This window comes from Manis pentadactyla, chromosome 2, assembly GCF_030020395.1.
Source record: "Manis pentadactyla isolate mManPen7 chromosome 2, mManPen7.hap1, whole genome shotgun sequence".
Classification (NCBI taxonomy): Eukaryota; Metazoa; Chordata; class Mammalia; order Pholidota; family Manidae; genus Manis; species Manis pentadactyla.
The window spans coordinates 15,173,062-15,186,649 of NC_080020.1; positions in this window are offsets into that span (position 1 = coordinate 15,173,062).

Genomic DNA, 13,588 nt, shown 5'->3' on the forward strand with positions numbered 1-13,588 from the left:
TGAAATGCAATGGAGAGGTGTGAAAACAAAGTGGACTAAATAGATAAAAATTCCATAGAAGGAAGTGTCCTTCCTAGGGGGGCTCAGGTTGGCTGCCACCTTCCCGCTGGTGACATACGCTGACTCCATACACGGGCTAGGGTGCAGGTGTATCACAGACATTAGAACTCCAATAGGACAAATACAAGCCAATGAAGGCTCTGGCCACCACATACGCTGGAATTAACAGAGAAAAATACAAGGAAGCTCCAAACACACAGCTAGTTTTTCTTGTGAGTTTGAGACAGAGGAAGAGATAAGATGGAGGCAGAAAGCCTCAGGAGTGAAATCTCATACACTCTGTCAGTTCTTCAGAAACAAAGTCACACTGTAGGAAGGGGTCTGTAACAAGTACAGTTTCCCCCTCAAGATATTGGATATCTTTAAAATCTGTGTGGAGAAGAATACTGAACAACTGAACTCTGAGGCTCTAAAAAGTAGAAATTTCATAGCAAAATTGAGAGAAAGAGAGTAACACCAGCCTCTTAAAGGAAAGCATAGGAGGGCTGGTCCCAGCGAGAGGAAGCGCAGGATGGAAAGGCAAAGTTATAACATCTTGGACTTGAGACATTTGAAAAAGGGGGTGGAAAGATTCTAACGTAAGCTGTAATCTAACCACAACCCCACTTAAATTCCGATTAATTGTGATCAACTCTTCCCAGTATCTGCCTAACAGAGAAAAGAGTGAACTCTTTCTAGGGAAAAATAGAATTATTTTCAATCTTTACAATTACTTTATAACAATATCCTAGATAATATAAAAATTGACACATGCAAAGGGGCAAGAACAGGTGACTAGTAATTAAGAGAAAACACAAACATTAGGAGCAGACATGCAATGAGGCAGATAAATGTGATTGGTAATCAAGAGTAAAAATAGATTTTAGAGGCAGATAAATGTGATTGGTAATCAAGAGTAAAAATAGATTTTAGAGGCAGATGATCCAAATGTAGAAATCAGCAAATAAGGGCTTTTCTAAATATATTAAGGAAAATAAAGGAAAATTTTTAACAAAATTTAAGACATAGAATTTCAGCATAGAAGTTAATTCTTTAAAAAAGGATCAAATAGACATTTCAGAATTGAAAATATATCTAAAATTTTAAAAATCAATTGCTGAAGATTCTATTATTAAAATAGATTTAGAAACAAATACCCACAATGAGGCAGGAAGAAGGAAAAAGCTGAAAAAATACAAAATGCCAGGCAAAATTATATAGAGGGCATTTTCATAAAGTTTAACATAATTTAATAAAATGTCAGGAAGAGAAGAAGAAAAATGGAAGGAAGAAAATATTTGAAGCAGAATGGCTGAATGTTTTCTTGAAATGGTTAAATGCACAAACCCACAATAGTTGAAAATCTCAAAAGGGTAAGCGTAAAGAAATTCAAACTTAGATACATCACAATGAAACTTCAGAGAAAACCAAAGTTAAAACAAAAACTTGTATAAGCAGCCAGGAGAAATTTTAAAAATATGACATTTAAAGGAACAAATCTAGGATTCTGTAGCAAACACAACTATCTTCACCAATGAAAGGTAAATAAAAGCATTTTTGCATAAAAACTATGAGAACTTGCTAACACAGAAGGTCTATAATGAAGAAAATTTTAAAGGTTTTCTTCAGGTAGAAGGAAAATAATTCCTGATAAAGGTCAGATGCACAAAAGAATTGAAGATCAATGAAAATTTTAAATATGTGTGTTAGTCCAAAGGAACATTGGCTATTTAAATATTTGAGTCAAATAAGCATAAAACAGCATTTAACTTTACTTGATGGTGAAGATATTTTAAATATTCTAAAGTCTTTACATTATATGGTAAAGTTAATTATTAACATTTGATTTTGATAAGTCATGAACACATGCTATAATAGCTAAGATGATCAATAAAATAACAGAACAAGAGGATAAGTCAATCAAATCAAAGTATTAAATACTCAATCTGAAAATGGGCCAAAGGAAAGAAAAAGAACTAAAAACTACTGATGCAAATAGTATGCAGCATTTTGGGAAATTTAAACTCAAATATATGTATAATTACAATAGATGTAGATGGGTAATATGCTCCTTGTAAAAGATAAAGATTGTCACAAATAATATTTTTAAAATGTCTAACTATATGATAAGCATGGAACAATATTATCCAGAACAGTGCTAGAAATAGTTGCAAGTAATAGTTGGAAAATATATACTATACATATATTACCAAAAGAACTTGTATAGTGATTCTTCAGATACAATAGTATTTCATGCAAAAAGCATTACTAGACACAAAGAATGTTACTACATATTGATAAAAGGTTGTGTGCTTTTATGTTATTAAGAACATGTCCTTTCTCTCTATATATATAATTAATAGAACCACAGGACCAGTAGATAAGTCCACAATTATAATGGGGTTTTATTATATCTCTCTCAAGCAGATAAAAAGAAACAGTAAAGAATAAGCAGATTTTAGCATAATTAAAATGAATTTATTGGCCATATAAAATCCCCTGCATCAAGTGTGTACATATTTTTTTAAAGCACATTTAATATTTTTTAAATCAGACATATTTTGTGCTCAACACTTTCCAAATTTGACATTTGAAGCCATATAGACTATATTCTTTGCTTATGGCTTAAGTATGCAAGAAATTAATAAGAAATCAGTATAAAACTCTCATATTGTTGTAAATTGAAAAATGTACCACTAAATAACCCATATACCAGGAGAGACTGACATACTGAAGATATTCACTTGTCTGCTCCCCAGTGAAATTTGTGAAAACTACTTAAAAAAGATTACAAACATTTAAGGCCTCTGGAAGTTGTCCTAAGGGTGAATAGTAAATGAAGGAACATCTATTTAAGAAAATTTACAAAAATTCGGTAATAAAGGTAAATATCAATGGTAAATATCAAGGCTGTTCCCTCCATCTGCCTTTTCAGGGAGATGAGGTGGGAACTCCATTCCAGACTGCTGCATCCAAGAACAGTATTCCCTCTCCTGTCAGCTGTCGGAGCACTTTCTTCCCAAGAGAAACAGGATATCAGTGTTTCTCATTCTGCCTCCAGTTTTCTGTTGCTGAGGTTATTCTGGGTGATTGTGGTTGTTGGTGGAGGCAGGAGGCTCCTGTCTTCTACCCGGTTCCCACAGTACCTGCTTATGGAATGGAGGCTCTACCTTGGGTGTAGTGTCATGACAATACTGGGATCTGATCAACCTTTTCTAGGTTCATAAGTTAGTGATCTATGCCAGGAGAAGTGAGAAGAGGATCCCAGAGAAGGTATAGAAAAATTATTCAAGTAAACACTGGTTCAAATTTCCCCAAATTTATTGAAAACAAATGATCTACACATGCGGGAAATTCATGGAACTACAAGTATGATAAACACAAAGGGAACCACAAACAGGCAGATAAAGGTAAAAATGCTGAAAGTCAAAGACAAGGAAGACAAGGAAGAAATCTTAAAATCAGCAAGAGAAAAATGAATCATTACTTATAAGAGAACTCCAATAAGATTAACAGCCGACTTCTCAGAAGAAACCATGTAAGCCAGAATGCAATTGGATAACATATTCAAAATGTTCAAAAAAAATAACTGTCAGCCATGAATCCCATATAAAACAAGGCTACAATGAAGGGTAAAATCAAGCCTTTCCAAGATACACAAATATTGAGACAATTTATTGCTGTGAGATCTATCTTACAAGTAATACTAAAGGAAGTTCTACAGGGTTAAAGCAAATTACCAAAACATTAATTTGAATCCACATGAAAAAAAAAAAAGTGCACCAGTAAATTAATTATGTTATTATAAAAGACAATAGAAATGTGCAATTTTTTATTTTTTCTCTTTATTTTAAAAAGCAATTATATAGTATAAAATGTATATAATGTGTTATTGTTCCTTATTACAGAAATGTAATATATGTGTAATATTTTCCAATAACAGAACAAAGGAGGTGTGTAATTGTTTTGACCTAAGGAAATTATAGGAAAATTAATAACTATAACAATCTATTGCTAGATTTGTAACATTAATAGCTATAATAATAATATCACAAAAAGGGAGAAAAAGAAATAAAGCTATATAGGAACAATATTTCTATATAACATAAGAGTAAGCTAGTATAAATCAGAAGATGGCTCAGATCAATTAAGATGTGTATGGCAAACCCTAAAATTACTACTAAAAATAATTTAAAAAATAGTTTTAGAATCATTAAAGAAATCAAAATGCTACATAGGAAAATACTCAATGGAAAAGAAAGCAATGAGAAGGAACAGAGGAACAAAAAGACATGAGACATATAAAAAATCAAGTGACATGCAGAAATCCAACAATATAAATAATAATACTGAAAGTGGATAGGTTAAACACATCAAAAGACAAACACTGCCTGACTGAATTAAAAATCATTATCCAACTCTATGGCTTTGGAAGACTTACTTTAGATTAAAAAACATAAATAGAAGGAAAGCAAAAGTACAGAAAAAGACATATGCAAACAGCAACCACAAGAAATCTTAAGTGGCTTTACTTAGACATAATAGGCTTCAAAACAAAAAATGTTACACTAGAAAAAGAGGGACATATGTAATGATAAAATAGTCAATACATCAGGAAGATAACAAGTATAAGTACATATGCTCTTAATAACAGAACACCAAAATGCATGTAACAAAAACTGACAGAAATGAAGAGAGAAATAGACAACAATAATAGTTGGAGACTTCAATAATGCACTTTCTATAATGGATGAGGCAATTAAATAGAAGTTCAATAAGAAAACAGAAGACTTGAAAACACTATACCCCAATGAGACCAGTAGACCTCTGTAGAACACTCTACCCAACAACAGAATGCTCATTCTTCTTAAGAGCACATGGAACTTTCTCTGGAACAGAAAATATCCTAAGCATAAAACAAACCACAATGCATTCAAAAGGATAAGATTAATATAAAGTATGTTCTCTGACCAAAGTGGAATGAAATTGTAAATTAACAGCAAGGAAAAATTTGGGAAAACCATAAACATACAGAAATTAAACAACAAACTTCTAATGAATCAAAGAAGAAATCAAAAGGGAAATAAGAAAATATTTCTAGATAAATGGAAAGGAAGACAAAGTAGATTCTGGGAAAAAGATGGTAGTGTAGGAAGGCAAGGCAAAAACCTCCTCCTAAAAATCACACAGAACATGGAAATACAGCAAATACAACTAAACCTGAAAATGACCTGAAGACTGCAGAACTGACTACCTACATCTGGGGAAGAAGAAAAGACCATACAGAAAAGGGTAAAGTGGCAAACCCACAATCTGGCTGCACCCAAACCCTCCTCCAACTCTAGCCCACAGATAAGAGGAAGAGAAACCAAGCCAGGAGGGAATAGAAGCCGAGGACTACTGAATACCCAAACCTGGAGATCTGCTCCAGGTACATGAACCCATAGCACATGGTACCATGGTGACTGGTGGAGCTGGACAACAGAGACAGGTGGAACACTTGGGGAGGCTGAGAACCCAGCTGCTTATGGAGAACAGGCACATTCTACTGGCCCCCCTGAGATCAAAGCAAAGTAGGTAGTTTGAAAGACTTCCCAGCATCCAGAGGGGCACCAGAGAGTCAGAGATTACACAGTGCTCCCTGCTTAGGAGAAAGGTCAGGTGGACAATACCTCCCCATCCCACCCTCAGCCCAACAGGTTGGGAGCACTCAGGAGCTTCAGATGCTCCAAACCCCTCACTGGCTACCCAGCCTGCAGCATGCAGCCTTCCAGCTGGCAGTGCAATCAAACTTTGCTCCCAGGTAAGCAGAGGGAGAAACCGAGCTTTCTCAGTCCTATTTTGGGCCACCACTGGGAGGTCTTTCCTCCTGGCAGGCACTGGTCCTGCTTACTAGTGGCCTCTGCCATTGCAGCAGGCCAGACAGAGGGAGGATCTGCCCACAGCAGGTCAAGCAGTGCAGTACCACGTCACCTACCTAGGCATGCATGGCCCAGTCCCTGGCAGGTGTGGTCCTGCTCATCAGTGGCTCCCCCACCATCACAACAGGCTGGATGTAGGGTGGCTCTGCCCACAGCTCTGGCAGTGCATCATCAAATCTCCTTTCTGCATAGATGGCTCACTTTACCCAGCAGCAGAGGCATGTATTGCAGCTGGAAAAACAGAAAGAGACCCTTCCAGCTTTTTTGGCCTTATTTTGGCCCAGTCACAGAAATATTGCAGGAGCCAATCCTGGGAGCACCTTCCTCACAACAGGCCCAGTGCCACTCACCTGAAGCCCCCTTCATTGCTGCTGGCCAGGTGTGGGTGTCTCTGCCTACAGCAACTCCAGCGGCCCAGGTCCTAGTATTCTCCCTGCTGAGGTGATCAGCTGAAGGCCCACCTGAAATCAGATCACTACAAGCCAGACAGAAAGGAGCCCTGCCCACTGCACACCCACAGCTGGGGTCCCACATAGGAAATTGAGCTTCTGGGCACCAGATAGCCCCTCTGTCATAAAGTTATTACTCCATAAGAAACAATTAAAAAATGAAGAGGCAGAGGAATTTGGTCCAAACAAAACTATGAGACAAAACACCAGGAAGAGAGCTGAGTGGAACTGAAATCACCAACTTTCTAGATAAAGACTTCAAAGTAGAAGCCATAAACATGCTCATAGGTCTACAGAAAAATATTCAAGGTCTCAGGGAGGACCTCAACAAAAAATGAGACCTACAAAAAATTCAGTCAGAACTGAAGAGTTCAGTAACTGAAATGAAAAATACAATAGAGGGAATTAATAGCAGGCTTACACAGGTTGAAGAAGTTGTAGGTGATTTGGAATTAGGGAGCAAGTAAACAATGAAGCCATAAAACAGAGAGAAAAAAGGATTTCTGGGAATGAAAGAATAGTAAACGAGCTGTGTGACCAATCTAAATGGAACAATATTCACATTATAGAGGTACCAGAAGAAGAGAGAGACAAAAGGATAGAAAGTCTTATGGGGAAATAATTGTTGAAAACTTTCCCAATTTGACGAGGGAAATAGACACTCAGGTCATGAAAGTGTGGAGATCTCCTAACAAAAGCAACCCTAGGAAGACACCAAGACATATAATAATTAAAATAATAAAGATCAAGGACAAGGATAATATTGAAAATAGCCAGAGAGAGAAAAAAGATTACTTATAAAGGAAACCCCATCAGGCCATCAGCAGACTTCTCAGCAGAAACTTTAAGGCCAAAAAGGAAAGGCATGATATATTTAATGTAATGAAACAGAAGGGTCTCCAACCAAAAATCCTCTACCTGGCAAGATTATCATTTAAATCTGAAGGACTAAACAATTTTCAGATAAACATAAGTTGAAGGAATTCACCACCACTAAGACAGCCCAGCAGGATATGTTAACTGGACTGATCTAGAGGCTAAATAGCTACCACCAGAGAAAATAAACCCATAGTAAAGGTAGAAGACCCATTAATTACCAAGCAAATACAAAATTAAATCAACCACTCACAAAATCACTCAAGGAATACACAAAAAGTGCAGAATATGACACCTAATATATAAAGTGTGGAGGAGGAAGAGGAAGAAGGGGGTTGAAGTACCTTCAGACTGTGTTTGAAATAGAGTAATCAGAAATTTAAGATAGACTGTTCGATAGTAAGGAAGCTATCCTTGATGCTATCCTTGAACCTATGGTAACCACAAATCTAAAGCCTACAATGGCAATAAATACATATCTATCAATAATCACCTTAAATGTAAATGAACTGAATGCACCAATAAGAAAACATGCAGGGCAGAATGGATAAAAAAAAAACAAGACCCATCTGTATGCTGTCTACAACAGACTCACTTCAAATCCAAAGACATACACAGGCTAAAAGTGAAGGGATGGAAAAATATATTCCATGCAAATAATAGGGAGGAAAAAGAAAGAGTAGCAGTAGTTATATCAGACAAAATTGATTTCAAAACAAAGAAAGTAACAAGAGACAAACAAGGACATTACACAATGATAAAGGAGTCAGTCAAACAAGGGGATATAACCATTATAAATTTCTCTGTATTAGGAGCACCTAAATATATAAAACAAATACTAACAGAATTAAAGGGGGAAATAGACTGCAACACATTCATTTTAGGAGATTTTAACACACCACTCATAGCAATAGACAGATCAACCAGACAAAAAATAAGTAAGGACACAGAGGCAGTGAACAATACATTAACAGATGTACGTAACAGACATCTTCAGAACATTCCACCCAAAAGCAGTAGGATACACATTCTCCATAAGTGTATATGGAATGTTTTCCAGAATAGATGACACACTAGGACACAAAAAGAGCCTCAATAAATTAAAAATGATTGAAATTTTATCAAACAGCTTCTCAGACCACAGTAGTATGAAACTAGAAATAAATTACACAAAGAAAACAAAGAAGCCTACAAACACATGGAGGTTTAACAACATGCTCCTAAATAATCAAAAAATTAAAACAGAAATCAAGCAATATATGGAGACAGATGACAACAACAACTCAACAGCCCAAAACCTGTGGGATGCAGCAAAGTCAGTTCTAAGAGGAAAGTGTATTAGAGCAGTACAGGCTCACCTCAAGAAACAAGAGCAATCCCAAACGAACACTCTGAACTCACAATTAGTGAAACTAGAAAAAGAAGAACAAATGATGCCCAAAGTCAGTAGAACGAGGGACACAATAAAGATTAGAGCAGAAATAAATTAAATTGAGAAGAATAAAACAATAGAAAGAATCAATGAAATCAGAAGCTGCTGCTTTGAGAAAATAAAATAGATAAACCACTAGCCAGACTTATCAAGAAATAAAGGGAGTGTACACACATAACCAGAATCCAGAATGAAAAAGGAGAAATCACAATGGACACCATAAAAATACAAAGAATTATTAGAGAATACTATGAAAAATTGTATGCTAACAAATTGGACAACCTAGAAGAAATGGACAACTTTCTAGAAAAATACAACCTTCCAAGGCTGACCAGATAGGAACAGAAAATCTGAACAGACCAATTACTGAAAATGAATTAAATTGGTAATCAATAAACTATCCACAAATAAAACCCCTATCCAGAAGGGTTCACAGCTGAATTTTATTAAATATTTAAAGAAAAGCTAATACCTATCCTTCGTAAATATTTCAAAAAGTAGAAGAGGGAATACTTTCAAGCTCATTCTATTAGGCCAGCATCACTCTAATGGCAAATCCAGACAAATGCACCACAAAAAAGAAAATTATAGACCAATATCCCTGATGAACATAGATGCAAAAATCCTCAACAAAATATTAGCAAACTGAATTCAAAAATACATCAAAAAGATCATCCATCATAACCAAGAGATATTAATTCCAGGGATGCAAGGATGGTACAATATTCATAAATCAATCAATATCATACACCACATCAACAAAAAAGAAGAACAAAAATCATGTGATCACCTCAATAAATGCTGAAAAAGCATTTCACAAAATTCAACATCCATTCATGATAAAAAATTCATGACAAAAAGGGTATAGAGGACAAGTACCTTAACATAATAAAGGCCATATATGACAAACCCACAGTCAACATTATACTTAAAAGCAAGAAGCTGAAACAGGAACAAGACAATAATGGCCACTCTACCCACTTTTATTCAACATAGTACTGGAGGTCCTAGCCCTGGCAATCAGACAACCCAAAGAAATAAAAAGCATCCATATTGGTAAGGAAGAAGTTATACTGTCCCTGTTTGCAAATTACATGATATTGTACATTAAAAACCCTAAAGAATCCACCCCCAAACTACTAGAACTAATAACTGAATTCAGCAAAGTTACAACATACAAAATTAATATACAGAAATCTGTTTCATTCCTATATACTAACAATGAACTAGCAGAAAGCAAAATCAAGAAAATAACTCCATTTACAAGTGCATCAAAAGGAATAAAATACCTAGGAATAAACCTAACCAAGGAGGTGAAAGACCTATACCCTGAAAACTGCAAGACATTCATGAGAGAAATTAAAGAAGACACCAATAAATAGAACTACATCCTGAGCTCATGGATAGGAAGAATTAAGATTGTCAAAATGGCCATCCTGCCTAAAGCAATTGACGGATTCAATGCAATCTCCATGAAAATACCAATAGCATTCTTCAATGAACTAGAACAAATATTTCTAATGTTCATATGGAAACACAAAAGACCCCAAATAGCCAAAGCAATCCTGATAAGGAAGAATAAAACTGGGGAGATTATGCTCCCCAACTTCAAGCTCTACTACAAAGCCACAGTAATCAATACAATTTGGTACTGGCACAAGAACAGACCCATAGATCAATGGAACAGAATAGAGAGCCCAGATATAAACACACACATATATGGTCCATTAATATATGATAAAGGAGCCACGAATATACATGGGGAAATGACAGCCTCTTCAACAACTGGTGTTGGCAAAACTGGACAGCTGCATGTAAGAGAATGAAAGTGGATTATTGTCTAACTCCACATGCAAAAGTAAGGTGAATTGGATCAAAGACCTGAATGTAAATCATGAAACTGTAAAACTCTTAGAAGAAATCATAGGCAAAAATCTCTTGAATATAAACATGAGAAACTTTTTCCTGAACACATCTCCCTGGGCAAAGGAAACAAAATAAAAAATGAACAAGCGGGCCTACATCAAACTAAAAAGCTTCTGTACACCAAAGGATACCATCAGCAGAACAAAAAGGCATTCTAATGCATGGGAGAATATATTCATAAACAACTTATCCAATAAGGGGTTAACATCCAAAATATTTAAAGAACTCACATGCCTCAACACACAAAAAGCAAATAACCTGATTAAAAAATAGGTGGAGGATCTGAACAGACACTTCTCCAAAGAAGGAATTCAGGTGACCAACAGGCACATGAAAAGATGCTCCACATCACTAATCATCAGGGAAATGCAAATTAAAACCACAATGAGACTTGGTACTATGGGTGAATGTTGAACCATTGTTTTGTGTCAGTGAAACCATCATAAGATTGAATATCAATGATACATTAATTTAAAAAGAAAAGGAAGAGACAGTATGAATTCTGGGAAGAAGCTAAAATAATGCTTACAGGGAAATTTATAGCTATAAATACCTATATTAAGGAAGAAGAAAGGTTTCAAATCAATATCCTAGTATTCTACCAAAAGACACTGGAAAAATAAAAGCAAACTATATTTAAAGTAGGCAGAAAGAATAAAATAATAGATATCAGAGCAGATATTAATAAACTAAAAACTAGAGAAAAACAAGAGATAGGCAATGAAACCAAGAGCTATTTCTTTGAAAAGATCAACAAAATTGACAAACCTTTAGCTAGACTGACCAAAAAATAAAAATAAGAAAGAGAGAGAAGTCTTATGTCACTAGAATTAGAAATAAAGGAAAAGACATTACTTCTAATCCGACAGAAATAAAAAGGATTAAAATGAACACTATGATAAGTATATGCCAATAAGTTAGATAACCTAGATGAAATGGGCAAATTCCTAGAAAAACACAAACTACCAAATTTGATGGGAATAAAACATATACAATCTAAGTAATCCTATAGCATATAAAGAGATTAAAGTAATAACTAAAAACTGCTCACAAAGAAAAGCCCAGACATACATGTCTTTGCACTAAATTCTACCAGAAACTTAAAGAAGAATTAATACCAATTGCTATAGTCTGCATAATTGTACCCTGCCCCAAATTCATAAATTGAAATCCTAACCTCCAAAGATGATGTTATTAGAAGGTGGTGCCTTATGAAGGTGCTTACAACATGAGGGCAGAAACTTCATAAATGGGATTAGTGCCTTATAGAAGAGGCTCCAAAGAGGTCCTTCCCTCCTCCACCATGTAAGGTCACAGTGAGAAGGCACCAACTGTGGGACAGGAGGAGGTGATCAGGCTGGTGCCTTGATCTTGGACTTACAGCTTCCAGAACTGAGATCAATAAATTCTTGTTGTTTATAAGCTGTGATATTTCATTATAACAGCCTGAATAGACTAGACATCAATTCTTCACAATCTCTTCCAAAAAATAGAATAGAAGGAGATGCTTCCCTCATTCATTCAACAAGGCTAGTTTACTCTGAAACCAAAGCCAGACAAAGACATCACAAGCAAACTACAGACCGATATTTCTTATAACTATGGATGCAAAAATCTTCAACAAAATACCAGCACACCAAATAGTGCAACATGTAAAAAGAGTTACACATCATAACTAAGGGGGACTTAATACAAAGTTGGAATAACATCTGAAAATCAATTCATGTAATATGTCCTATCAATAGAATAGAAAACAAAAATCACATGATCACCTCAGTATATGCAGGAAATGCATTTGACAGAATCCAGCATCCCTTCATGATAAAAACACTCGGCAAGATAGAAATAGAAAGAAACTTTCTCAGCTTGATAAAAGACACCACAGGGAAAACCCAATATAATGACGCCAGACAGGCTGCTTTCCTCCTGCCATCAGGAACAAGACAAGAAGTTCGCTCTTACCACTACTGATCAACATACCACATGATTCCTCCCACATGGAATGTCCAGAACTGGGAGATCCATAGAACCAGAAAGTAGATTCATGGGTGCCTAAGGCCAGGAGTGTGTGTGATTCGGAGGGTATAGCCAGAAGGTACAGGGTTTCATCTAGGTGATGAAAATTCTCTAAAACTGATTGTGGTGGCTTGTTTGCACAAATCTGTGAATATACTAAAACCCACTGAATTGTATGCTGTTTATATACTAAAAAACAATGAATTTCGATGGATTAATTATATGGTATATGAATTGTATATCAGTAGAATGGTTAAAAAATAACACATATCAAATAGAATCATAAAAATTAAGGTATTGCTTTAACTAAAAAATGAAAAAATATTACATAGTTAAAACCTGTAGGAAATAACCAAAGTAGACTTTAAGTAAAAATTTGAGTAGATATTGATATTAGGAAAGAAGAAATGATTTTTTTCACTTTTTTAAATGAGGGGTTATCTACACAAAAAAACATGTGTAAAGTAGACTATTATTTTTAAATATGTACAATCCTATATAAACATAACATGACCAGAATATCAAGTATTTATTTATTGCAGAAGATCTATTTCTGACCCTTTTCAATCAATATGCTACTCCCCAGTGTTATGACATCTATCACCATCAGTTAATTCGCCTGTTCTTGACCTTTCTATAAATGAATTTTTTATTATGTGCTGTGTTGGTTAGGGCTCAAAGGGAGAAGCAGAATCAGGTTGCGGGCAGAATTCAGTTTATTGTAGCTGTAGGACTGAGGTCTCTGTGAGCTGGCTCTTGGCTGGACTCCATGCTTATTCTCTAAAGCCCTCCGGCACCCTTCCTCGTGTGCTGCTGCTTGTCTCTGAGTCCTCCCATGCTTCTAATCTCATGACTTCTTCCTCTGCCACTAGCCTAAGAAAACTGCCTGATTTTAAAGGTATCACTGGTTAGGTGAGGCCCACCAGAGA